Source organism: Falco cherrug, chromosome 2 (genome assembly GCF_023634085.1).
Source record: "Falco cherrug isolate bFalChe1 chromosome 2, bFalChe1.pri, whole genome shotgun sequence".
NCBI classification, from domain to species: Eukaryota; Metazoa; Chordata; class Aves; order Falconiformes; family Falconidae; genus Falco; species Falco cherrug.
In genome coordinates, this window is record NC_073698.1 from 57363569 (window position 1) to 57373069 (window position 9501).

Genomic DNA, 9501 nt, shown 5'->3' on the forward strand with positions numbered 1-9501 from the left:
GGCCCTGAACCAAAATTACCTTGAGGAACAGAAATTTACACCCTCTAGCAGTTCCTTGGAAACACTTTTAAGCACTAAACGTATTAAAAACAAAAGAAAAATATTTCATACCCTTGTCCAGTTCCTTGGCTCATCTGTGGAAGAATAAGTCCCTGTTTGAGCAGATGTCTCAGAAAGCAAAGCAGAAAGGACTGGGTATTGTTCTGAAATGAGAACCCATAGTCAGGATGACTCAGTGTGCAGAAATGAACTATAATTATATCTGTGGGTTTTCATTCACTGATTTAGCTATTTCATGTTTACAAAGTTTGCCCAGAAAGCTTCTTTTCTGTAGGGCGTCATTAAGGATATTCACAACACCCGTATTCTGACATTCTTCTACTATGCTGAAGGAGAAATACACCTTTCCCTGTTAATAACAAAAAAATACCCTGGTGTTGTCCAGGACTGACGTTTTGTCCTGGTTTTAATTGTGTTTGCTCTGCAAGATTAGTTTCTAGTGTGCTTTCAAACTATGTGAGGATCATACCCCTTACAAAACACTGGGGTATTCTGTGTTTCCACCAAAATTTGAAAATTTTGGTTATCAGGTTTTGGTGGAAAAGTGGTCCCTTCTACAAAGTTTGTGATGGAGCCTTTCCTCCTCTCTGTGCACCATGGGTAACCCTGTAGCCATGTATTTATGCCAGCAGAGGAAGCTTGCGTAGCTTCAAAAGCACACAGATTGCCTTCTGCAGCTCGACTTGGCTGTGCATTTAAGTTCTGGTTCAACAAGCCATCTTGTCAGAAAGTGATTTCGTTTGTTACAAAAGCAGAGTTTGAAGCTCAAACAATGACATTCTGCTTTAGGTCTTGTCAATCCTGAAGGGGAAAAAAAATGGCTATTAAATTACATTCCCCAAAGAAAAATCCAGTATTTTGCTATGTTTGTGTAAAACATGCTGTTCCACATATATTTCACTTCCTGCAGTGAAGTACTTCATATTAGTCATAGAAAACTGAGGAGTTTTGAGTTGTTCATTACCAGGAGAAAATTCACTTTCTCATTGTACTGAGAATCATAAAGCTGGGATGGGGCAGGAAATGGAAGAAACGTCTCAAGTGTTGTATGCCCTTTATTAATAATGAGCAGAATATAAGTGCCTGAAAGTATTTTAGTATTCCAGGCAGACAGTTAAAATTAGATAGGGACCTAGAACTCATTAAGAAACATGAGATTGATTATACTGCACTCTTCCTCTGCCCCTGAAGAGTGGAATTTCATTAAATCTTGCTTTTTATAAACCTTTCTGTTAGCCCCTTGTCACAAAAACCAAACATGCAAACAGAAGAAAACATACCTTCTCTGTCTTCCTCTCACATTTCACATTTTGTAATGAAGGCATCAGTTCATATTTCAGATTAATGTTGATATACACAGCAGACTGGCAAAATCTCTGGACTAATTGGATCCATTAATGGTGACCCTGTAATCACGATGAGACACTTTATCCTATTACTATGTCCCTAGACAGTCCGTGTCATCACAGATCTAAAATGTTTGTCTGTGGGCTACAGTTGTCCTGGCAGAAAAAGTTGCACTGTAGCTCACTGATAACTGATAAGTAGTGGTCTTACAATTGATGGCATTATTTCACTATTTCAGTCCAAGAATTTTTACCCTTCATTCATCTCGTGATATACCAGAAGCTACCTGTAAAATCTTGTGTTGACAGAAGTGTATTTTATTCATCCGTTGAAACACAAACCCAGATGGATTCCTGCAAGTTTCAGTTCTCAGTCTAGGGTGTTGGTAACAAATGAAAATCATTGTGACATGATGGGGTTTTTTTGGGAACAGCTTCATGTTGCACTTAATCCAATTTAACGGTGGTCTGCTGTCAAAGGGCTGCTGCTGCTCTTCCTTTCTCCCAGCCCTGGCTCCTGTCCTTGCATTAGCAATCACATGCTCGCATGGTGATTTGGATCAGGTCACTGATCCCACGGGAAATGCATCCACATCCTGCTGGATTAGTCTCCCGTGGCAGCAGTCTCTGGGTGTCACACAGCAGGGACACCTTGTGTGTGGGAGGGAGAGAGGCCAGCCCATCCCATTCACCGGTAGCCCACAGTTAGCCCAGGGGAGGCAGAAGGTGAAACTCCATCCAGAATGCCCTGTATGGAGTGGGATGGTGGCTCCAGCTCTTTCTCATCACAAAACCCACCTTCTCAGCTTGCAGCAATGAATGCTCCCACCTGTGGTTTAAGCCCAGAGCTGCGTATCTGAAGCAGGCGGTCTTTGCAGAACAGGTGCAGAACAGTGGAGGGATGACTTCGCTGCTGCTAAAGCTCTTTGCTAGGTAATCAGAGACACCCAGTATAAAGCCTGCAGCCTTCCCAGCTCCAAAATTTAGCATCCAAGAGTGAAAAGCTGGAAATCACAGATAGCCCTAAAACTGTGAGTTTGTTATTTTGGAAGGGTTTCTATCAGGAAAATAAATTACAGGTTTTAAGCTGTTTTCTAATATTTGAACCTATCATCATCCCCACTAAGTATGCGTGTAGGACAGTTACAAACTGTGGTAACTGTGCCCCCACAAAAATGCACATCCTATGCATGTCCCTTCCCACCCTGCCCATCATTCCCATCCCACAGCCTCCTCCTAAAAGTAGTTACCCAGTAGATTCCTGCAGTGCTCATGGTGCTCTGACACAGCCCAGCCCTCTTCCACCTCCTCCTGCAGACCTCCTTTCATTCACAGAAATCTGCTGCAACCTCCCACTTGCACCAGACCTTTGGCAAGATCCCTTTGGCACCCATCCTCTGGCATCTACAGCTGCCAGCTCGGTTTTCCTCCCATCTTTTTCACGAAGGCAGGCTTCCTGGGAATTTTAGGCTAAGCATATCACTTCTTCCAGCTGAGATAGTGGGTACCTGATGCTTTGCTTGCAAAGAAGAGCAGATTTTGCTGCTCCACACCAGCACCACTGTTCATCCCTGCTCAGAAGTAAATTTACAGGGGCAGTTATGGGCTGTAGGCTCATATTAACACTGCAATGGAGTAGCAGAGCTGCGCAGACTTCCCGTCTCACTGTGCCCTGATGGAGGAATTTGCCACAGCACCATATCGGCTTGAAGAAATGATCAGAGGGAACTGCAGGAGGCCACAAATGTTTATTTTCTGATGAGGCTTAAGTGAGAAATAAATAAAGAAGCCCCCAAATCTGCTACGAAGAATTACCTGTACTGACTCTGTGTCTTCTGAATACAGCAAGAAATACAGAGGCGATCCTGCTAGGCTTTTTGTATGCAGACTTACTTGGGCTAAATGCAAATTTCTGCTACACTCGGTGTGCAGAGCTCACCTAGACAGCCTGTTCTTCCTGGATCAGGCTCTAGTTTCTTATTGTAACACTGCGATTGTCTTAAACATCTGCTCTCAGTTCTGCTCTTTCTCTTTCTTGCACCTAGAATATATCCTGCCTTCAACCGCACCTTCCTCCCAAACTCCCTTGGTGCAAATCACGACCTTCCTCGCCCATCTTTCGAGAAGCTCTCCAGTGCCAGTGCACCACCTGCCTGTATCAGATATGGAAAGGTGCTGTAGTTATGTGCACTGAGGGGGTCAGGCAAAGCATACTGATTATCAGTGGAATGATTCTCATCAGCCTCACCGGACTTTGGTTTTCTTCTGTCTGTAGGTAGTACAGAGGCTCCTCAGCCCATGGCACATCTTCCTTTCTCACTCGTATAGAGGCTGACACTGTAGCCGCTGACTTACTTCTTTCCATGAGCAATTTTCTCAGAGAATGTAGTGGAGTTCTATGCTTGTATTTATGAAAGTAAAAATAAAGTTTCTAACCTGACCCTTGCTGCACTCAAAGATTTATCATGTGTTTTTATGGTGTTCTTCCAGCAGAAACACAAGACCATGTAGTTATTTTCTAGCTATTTAGACAAAGAAAGAAGCACTTTCAAAACACGTGTATCTGTGATTTTTCTACACATAAAGTGTTTGTAATTAAGGATTTGGGTGTTTAACCAGCTTCTGTGGAGATAATTTTTAAAGCATTTCAGTTCACCTCTAAAATTAAATCCCAGGCTTCCAAGAAGTCCGTGTGAGGATAAGGGTGCAGCATCACTAGGGTTTTAACTGCTCAAAGACTGCCTCTCCTAGACACCACCCTGTCCTTCGGCATTGGCATCATTTCGTATTAACTTAAGCTGAGCTGGAAACCACACCTCTCCCCTGCGGTGATCCTGAGCTGAAGTTTCCTCTGCTTTCCATAGAGCAGGCACGGCGGAGGACAGAGCAGGGAGGGGGAGCATCTCTGGGGAGAGGGATCAGGCTGCAGCAGTCCTTACGCACAGGTCCTTGGCCCCAACCTGATGATCTGGTTAGAAGTGCCTCAGGAACTGCCATCCAATGACTCTCCTAAATCCTCCCATTCCAAAGGTTTGGCAACCAGCACCCCAAACTGTCCCACATACGCCCTTCCCAAACTCTTTCAGCATGTGATGCCAGGTCAATCCAAATCCCAAGTCACAACTCGCTGCAAATCCCTTCTGCTTTGAAGACCCCCTCAAGACCGGTTGCTTGAGGGGCTGTCCAGACCCTGCTCACAGTCATCTCAGCCCTTGCAGCAGCAGCAGCCACAGGCTATGGAGGTTCCTTGTTGCCCTCCCAAGGACTAGAACAGCCCCATACCCAAAGCTCTCTCCTAAGCATGTCCAAATTTGACCCTAAAGTTTGCGGGATAGCTCAAAGACCTACTTCTCTCTGTGCTTGAGAAGATGTTGGTGTGAAAGGAGCAGCATTTAGGAGAGGTCTAAAACCAAATATCATTCCGCAATGAGATGCTCTTTCAGCAGACTCTAATGCACTGTATCTAGCTGGCATGGCCTCACCAAGTGCCGCCTCGGAGGGCTGGGTCCCCTACCAAATGTGGTGGTTGTGGCTTTCTTTTTAAAGACAGGGATTGGGTTCAGTGGTTGTAAAACAGATTAACAGCTTGGGAAGTCACCCAGGAGGCAGGAATCTGATACCAGCACATGCTTAGTCTGTCAGGACCAAGTGTAGATTCAGCCCAAATTCTGTATCTAGTCAAAAATAATCTTTTGCTAGGGTGTCTGTACATCCCTGTATTTAACATGGCTCTGTTCTCTCTCGGAACGAGTCTGCTGTGCCCGCAGGAGCCAATTTTGGGTTGTCTGGCTGACATTTTGATCAGTTACAAAAACTCCCCTGAACCTGCTGGTGGCTTCGCTTCTCTGGGGCAGGGTTTCACGCCCAGGGTTTAAGTCCTGCAGTTAAATTGGCTGAAGCGCAGTATGAAGCTGTACCCAGTGATATTATCGTCTTTTAGAATAAGAGCATTGGGTGCTGCAGAGGAGTCAGCCTTGTTCTTGTTCTTTACTAGTCTGCAAAATCAAAGTCTCTTTTTATAATACCAGGTAGGATTTTGGCAGTTTTAACAAGTTTTTAAAAGTTTTAAGGAGAGATGACTTCCACCAGCACCGCCAGGGACCCCCTCTTCCATAAATCCATCCAGATCCTTTTATTTTCCTAAACATACAGCATCCCTACGGTCTTCACCAGCAATACAGGTCTGTGCACGAGGTATTCTCATAGGACAACCTGAAGCTTGTGAAAACTGCGAGTGAAAAAATCATGAACGCGTGCACACACACACACAGCCCCCCCCCCTCCCCCCCCCCGCTCTCCCCGCCACTGCGGTGGGTTTTTCTGCCACCTCGTGGCGGGAAACGACCCGCCGCTCCCGGGGCCGCGATGCCGGGAAAAAAAAGAGGTATTTATATACACTATATTAATGATATAATCACTATCTACTATAATACACTAATATCATACTATACTAGTATAATACGATATATAGCAATACAATACATCAATATCATATAGCAAATACATTATGTTATACTAATGTCATTATATATTCCGATATTAACTATTAAATTAATTAATATTAGAAATTATAGATTTATTTTCAAGCATCGGAACTGGCTGCCCAGGGAGGTGGTGGAATCACCATCCCTGGAAGTGTTTAAAAAAATGCATGGATGCAGTGCTTAGGGATATGGTTTCGTGGTGGGCTTGCCTGGGTTAACCGTTGGACTTGATGATCTTAAGGGTCTTTTCCAACCTAAGTGATTCTATGATTCTATTCTACGATCCCTATTAATATTACCTAGAATCTGTAGTTGCAGGCTGGCAATTTATTGCAAAAAGCCTGACCTAGGCAAAGCCAATAAGTGCCTCCTGTTCTGCAGGCTGCCTCAAGGCAGGTCGGACATGGCTCAGGGCTTCTCTGGTTCCTCCTGGTTCTGCCAGGTTTCCTGAGCTGGAAATAGTTGACACGGAGTAGCACTTTGGGTCTGGTTCCCACAGCCGGGGTAGTAGCAAATTAGGGGAGGGAGCAACTTCATCAGCTGTGTGCTACACCTAGAGTCACTGGGCACAGGGGCAGCCATCTGCTCTGAAGCTGATGTAGTGGCAAAATGATGAGTCACACTTGCAATGAATGCGTGAAATAAAGAGCCAAAACCAAAATAAACAAAAGAACCCCAACCACTAAACCCTGACCTGGTTTTCCGTAGCTCAGTCAGGAATGTGATGGCGAATGACCGCAGCCTGGTCCCAAACAGCAGGAGGAGGTGGTCCACAACAGTTACATCTTGCTCTGCTGCAACAGAGAGTAGTATGAGCATTAGTCTTGTATTCCTGCTCCCTGCAGAACAGCAGAAGTCAGGGTACAAATGTAGAGGACCTGGAGGTCGTCATCCCTCCCTCTGCTTTCCATGTTCAGTATCTCAAGGGCAGTCCCCCCCTCCGTGCCCCACCCTTGGGTCCCCCACTCAGCCAGGCCCTGCCAGCATGGGACATCCACAGCTCAAACTTCAGCAAACTCACGCAACAGCGCTGCCCCCCTACCCACCAGATTTTGGATCAAATTTCAGTAAAAATATATCCAATATCATTAATTCAGTTAGGTGGTTACAGAACTGATCTCAGGCACTCTGCTGAAGTAAAGTACCAGCCTGAAAGAGCTGGACAAATTGAATTAACCTTTACTTGAAATATTTTTTATAAGATAAGACCTTTAGGAAATAGGACTCCTATCTAAGTAGAAGACACGTCCAATTTTTACTTCCAAGGAAGCACAGCATGGCTCCAAGGAGCACTGCTTTTTTTAAAAAAAAATTGTATTTTATAAAGTTTATCAGGCTTGAAGAAAATATTTTTCCCAGCTGCAAGGACTGGATGTTCAATCTGCAGTAAAAATACCCTATATGGGCTATGATGGAAAGAAGCTCTGACAGGGACATACATTGCAGTCAGCTGAATCTCACAGGAGGAGGACAAACACAATTTCACATGAGCAGACAGCTGAGACTTCAGCTGAATCTCGTGAGGGTTTTATTTGCCACTGACAGCAGAAGGAAGTCAAATGGGTTGCAACAGCAGCTTGAGAGTGAGTGCTGTGGAAGTGCCTTGCTCTGTTTCACACCTAGCTCTTGCATCATTTTTATTAATCTTTTATTTAGCTATGTAGCTTCCACCACTTCAAGATTTATTTCCCCCTCATCCCCAGAATACAGTAATGGCATTACTGAGACAGAGCGGCTTTCGCCACAGATAGTCTCCTTTTAAATGTTACACGAGGTCTTACAGCCATTTTGGTGTTGCAGGGACAGCCTGCTTTTTCTTTCCAGCTTTTTCTTTGCCATCTACTGGCAAAGGCAAACCTGTCTGACTAGCTTCTGCAGTAATTAGGATTCCTTTAGGGTGCAGTCAGCGACAGTTGTAACACTGCTTCAGATCATCAAAACCAGTGTTCATTATGTCAGTACAAAGGAGATAAGATCTAGTTTCTACAAGCTGTCCCACTGCTAAGAGGCTTTGGTCTCTGCTTCTCATTGAAAATGACCCCTCACAAAACCACGAGTGGCTTGGCCATGTCCAGCCCTGCTGCTACCCAAAAGAGCAGCCACGGAGGCTGCACAAGGAAGGAGAACTGCTGCGGCGTGGGCTTTACCCGTGAGGGTGCTCTGCTGACACCCCACCTTTTCTCCAAGCTTGCTCAGGCCAGGCTGCCAGAGACCTTCTCTCAGCTCTTCACTGAGCTCTCTACACTTAGGAACCACATACCCCAGCCCATCCTCTCCAAAAAGGTTACAAGCCGATTCCCACACCCTGTCCACTTTCCCCCTAACTGCCCCCCTTCCCCTCCCGCAGAGCCACTGCACCAGGCTGCTGCTGAGAGCTTCCAAGTGATGGGGTAGGTGCCAGCACCAGGTGGCCACTGATCGTCGCATAAGCCTCTTTAAATGTACCTCTGATTTGAACCAATTCAGGTAAGCACGCAGGTCCTGTTGCGTTCATCTTTCTCTCTTCTCCTTCCCCCATACACAGATCAGCTGTTAAACTCCCTGGGACACGGACTTACTATCCACCTCCGGGTATTAGGTATTTTACACAGAGCTTTGACTCAGATTAAGAATGAGCATGGGAAAGTGATAAAATTTAACAGCAATAATAGAGAGTCTATTGAATTGGTCTTATATTACCTTTGTACTGTGCTAAACTCCACAAAATCCCGTCCTGCAGTGGTGTCTCTAGGAGGAACAGCAGCGATTGATTTAGGCTGGAAATGGGGCATCCTTGATTGCCCTGAACCACCTCCTGGTAGAGTAGGGTGATTTCAGCTGTTGTCACTTCCCCTTTCTTCGATTATTTGTCTCTCTCTCACCCTTTAAGGCATGACCCACTTATTTTGTTATCAATATTTTAACATCTGCAAGATGATCAGTGATAAAGCACTGTGTCAAGTCATGGATGAAAAATGTAAAAGTAATTTGTAGGGTAACAGCATGTATAGGTGGCTTGCAATTTCTTCCAGGAATTTTATCCTAGGAACTTAAAAAAACCCAACAACTTTATACAGATATTTGCCTAAAAATACAGAGAAGCCTTTGGAAGGATTGTGCTGCTCACAGGCCCATTTTCAAGAACAGCAAATGGCAGGGACTGAATTCATGTAGTTCAGAGAATCTAACTTTGAACACTTTTAAGTCAAGTGTCATTAGGTTGAGCTAACGAGCAGTAGAAAAAACATGGCAGCTATACAGTATATCTGTAGTATTACTAAGCATACAGACATACACATTGCTTTATCTACCTGGACAGATTTGCTTGCTAGAACAGGCGTTCATAATTCAGCACACTTGCTTTTTTTTAAAAGGTTTTTGTTTGTTTAAGTAAGAACTGAAATTAGAATGATCAACTGTTAATTTGATTGATTTGAGGGTATCTTCTCTGTAACAGAAAAAGATATGCAGAAGACCCTCTCAGCAGTCTGGTAGTCTAGACAGCAGCATCCAAAACTAAACACTCTCAGATTCAGAGGTTAACATTACCTCTTTAATCCTCAGAACTAAGGGACTGAAAACACTGAATTCCAGCCCAAACGCCAATTCCTTGCACAGGGCTTCTAGAGACG